Genomic DNA, 4,287 nt, shown 5'->3' with positions numbered 1-4,287 from the left:
TGCCATTAATCTCTTTTGTCCCCTCTTCCACTGGAACCCTTTTTCTTTCAAACTAGCATCTCTTCTATTGTTACAACTTTTTTCCCCCCACCATCCGTACTGACACGTTGATGTGCCCAATTTTGTGCAGGTCATGACTGCCCCCACTACTTCACAGCAACCACTGCTCTTCCTGTGCCTCTTCCACAATGTTCCCAGAGCCTTGGTGGGTGTGGTAGAGATGTGCTATTTGGTATTCAGCACTCAGTGGTCACTTCTCAGCACTTTGATGAGATTTAGGTCTCCCCAGTAGTCACCGCCATCAACAAAAAGAAGTTTCTCTGACTAAAGGTGAGAGCAACAGTAATATGTGGGCATAAGCATAAATATTTAGGGAAATATTGATCAGCATAATATATCCATCCAAAATTCAAGGACCTTCCACCTCAGTGAAATTTCTAGTGAAATTCAGGGGTGTGGGGCATGCAGAAATATTCCCTCCGAGGTGAAGGATGAGTGGTTGTTCTTGGCCCCTCCTACCACTCCGAAAGAAGCACAACGTCTAGTGGTCCGACTTGGATTTTGGAGACAGCACGTTCCTCACTTGGGTGTGATACTCCGTCCCATACACCAGGTGACTCAGAAAGCTGCTAGTTTTCAGTGGGGCCCAGAACAAGAAAAGGCTCTTCAGCAGGTCGAGGCTGCTGTGCAGGCTGCTCTGCCCCTTGGCCCATATGATCCAGCAGATCCAGTGGTACTTGAGGTGTGGTGGCAGATAGGGATGCCATTTGGAGCCGTTGGCAGGCCCCCATAGATGAATCACAGCACAGGCCCTTGGATTTTGGGGCAAGACCTTTTTAGTGCAATTTATTCTAACGGTTCTGTTCCTGTAGAGAACCCTGACTAATATACCCACTAACAGTGCGCCCCCTTGTGCATCTGGCTAACATGGGTCCTGGGGAATTGAGCCTTGAACTGGGGTCCTTAAGCTTCCTAGGCAAGCACTTAAACCACTAAGCCATCTCTCCAGGCCCCCCCCCTTTTTTTGTGATGATAGCCATTCTGACAGGAGTGAGATGGAATCTCAAAATAGTTTTAATCTATGTTTCTCTAATGGCTAAAGATGTTGAACGCTTTCTTAGGTGTTCACTGGCCATTTGTATTTCTCCTTTTGAGAATTCTCTGTTCAGTTCCCTACCCTCATTTTTTCAATGGGTTACTTTTTTTTTTTAATTGCTTCGTTTCTTGAGTTCTTTGCATATTCCAGATATTAAACCTGTCAGATGTATAGCTGGCCAAGATTTTCTCCCATTCTGTAAGCTGCTTATTAACTCTGTTGATAATTTGCTTATCTCTTCAATAGCTTTTTAGTTTTATGAGATCCCAATGGTTGAGTGTTTGTCTAATTCCCTGGACTACTGGGTCTCATTCACAAAGTCTTTCCCCATGCCTATACCTTGAAATGTTCTATTTTTTTCTGCTAGCTGTTTTAGACTTATATTGAGGCGCTTGGTCCATTTGGAGTGTTTGTGTGTGTGTGTGTGTGTGTGTGTGTGTGTGTGTGTGTGTGTGTATGTCTGTCATGAGAGAAGTGGGTCTAGATTCATTCTTTTACATGTGGTTATCGAATTTCTTCATCACCATTTGTTGAAAATACTGTTTTTGTTTTTTTTTCTCTAGTGTTTTTGTCCCCTTTGTCACAGATCAGGTAGCTGTAGTTACTGGAATGTAAACCTGGATCTTCTGTTCTAGTCCATTAATTGATGTGACTGTTTTTGTGCCAGTGCCATTGTGTTTTTATTACTATGGCTTCATATTACATCTTCAGGGGCCTTTGGACTGGTCACCCAGTTGCTTTTGCTTTCTACTAAATCCCCCGAGGAAGACAATGTCTGGGTCCAGATTTACATGAGCAAAGGGGAAAAATAAGTTTAGCATCCCAAGATAATCCAGCCATATACAAGTTAAGCATTTCTAATCCAAAAATCTGAAACCTGAGTGCCAATGTGACCTCACAAAGGGAAAATTCCATACCTGACTTCAAGTCACCAGTCACAGTAAAAGTGAAGGTGCACTAAAACATGGCATAAATTACTTCCAGGCCATGTGTACAAATAAGTGTTGCATTTAGATTTCAGTTCCAATACCAGCATATTTCATTATATATATGACAATATTCCCATATCAAAAAAATTACAAAATGAAAAGGACTTTCTTCCCCACGCATTTCAAAGAAGAGAGATTCAACCTGTATGTATTTGTGAAATCTTCTCTCTGTCATTTCTAACATAAAATATCCTCTTGGCCCAAGAAGAAACCAACATTTGGCAGGTCAATCATGAAGATTTCTTTTAAAGCTAGTTCTGCATGGAGACACCTGGCTGGATTCCAAAAGAGAGCCAGTCCCCAGATAGCTTGTCTAGTGCTGGAAAGGGCTACATGAGCTACTGGGGGAAAGTGGCCAACAATGGTCTGAGCAACCAGAGGTTTAAGCTACTCTGAAGCAAACACCCTGATGGGATGTACACACCAGTGCAATAGTGGCACATAGCCTCAGTGGGTAACCAATAGCTTTCTGATTGGCTAAGAGATCCACTCAGTGTAAGGGACCCATATCTGAAATTGGGAACCAGATCAGAATCCTATGGAGACAAAGATTATGTTCTCCAGTGTCAAGCTCTCACTAGTCTTTGGCTATATGAGGGGTTACATACATCAAATTCTCTCTAAATTAACAATCTTATCCCATTTAAACTGTGCTGACTTCACTTTCTGTTGGAAAATCTGTTATTTTTCAGAAGGTAGTGAGACCGGACGAGATAAACTACCTCTCACACTTCAGCCAAACCACAGCTGAATCCACAGAGGAACTGGAGAGACAAGCAAGAGTGCTGCTTCCATGATGAACCTGATAATTGGCATCAGGGTGTAGGAGACAGACTCTGAAGATACTCAACACCTACCAAAGCAGAGATCCAGAGGCTCCTAAGAGCCTATCACTGAAGTAGAGTTAAAACTCACCCACCACAGCTCAGGGAATTTTGTGGAAGAGGGGGTGGAATTATGTCAGAGCCACAGGTTGAGACATCATGCCCAGAGGCATTCCCTCCCCTGCAAAAATAACTGACTGCTGCTCCCACAATGCATAACCCACACCCCCATGGGGAATACTTACAACCCCATGGAGGAGGGTTCCCAGTGAAATGAGGGCAGGGACGAGGGAAAAGAGGGTATCAGCACATGATGTTTCCACATGAAATATGTTGTTAATAATTAACGATAATAAAGGGGGGGGGAGCTGGCTTTGTGAATATAGCACTTGTCATGCATGAGGGTTAGAGCTCAGATCTCAGAACCCCCAAATCCAAGTGCACCTCAAGGGAGATGAGACACATAGAAAGAGAATCCCAGGCCAAGTATCTGGCAAATGCATCAGTCAACAAAAACAAACACACAAGAAAGACCCTGCCTCAAACAAGGTGGAAGGCAAAGACACACCCAAGGTTGTTCTCTGATCATCTCCATACCTTGCCTTGGCGTGCACATGTCTGTACTCACACGCATGAGCATGTACACACCCAGACACCAATTTTTTAAAGGTAAGCTGAGCCAGGCATGGGGCGCATGCAAATAGAGTTCATTTTTATTTGCAATGGCTAGACGCCCTGGCACTCTCTCTCTCCCCCTTGCAAATAATTTTTTTTTTTTCTTTCTGAGGTAGGGTCTCACTCTAGCCAGGCTGACCTGGAACTCACCATGGAGTCTCAGGGTGGCCTCAACTCATGGCGATCCTCCTACCTCTGCCTTCCGAGGGCTGAGATTAAAGGTGTGCACCACCAAGCCTGGCAAATAAAATATTTTTTAAACAATGTCAATGTGAAATAAAATTTTAAAAAAGAAACACAAATTAGGGCTGCAGAGATATCTCAGTGGTTAAGGAATTTGCCTGCAAAGCCTAATGACCCAGGTTCAATTCCCCAATACTCATGTAAAGCCAGATGAGCAAAGGGGGCACATGTGTCTGGGGTTTGCATGGATAGAAGCACTGGTACCCATATTCTCTTCTCGCCCTCCCTCTTCTGCTTGCAAGTAAATACAATTTTTAAAAAACACAAAAACTGTGCTTAACACATGCCAGGCACTGTATGTGACACGCACTGTACTAGACTTGAGAAGACAGCTCTCATGACATGGACTTGGTAGGGCATGAATGTAGGGAGAGGCATGCATGCCTCAGTGTACACTGAGTTTCAAATAACTCATTTTTGCTTGGGTAGAGAGTATGCTGAGTGACAGAAACCGACTACA

The sequence above is a fragment of the Jaculus jaculus genome, chromosome 15 (assembly GCF_020740685.1).
Source record: "Jaculus jaculus isolate mJacJac1 chromosome 15, mJacJac1.mat.Y.cur, whole genome shotgun sequence".
Taxonomy (NCBI): domain Eukaryota; kingdom Metazoa; phylum Chordata; class Mammalia; order Rodentia; family Dipodidae; genus Jaculus; species Jaculus jaculus.
Note: the sequence above shows the minus strand (reverse complement) of the source record.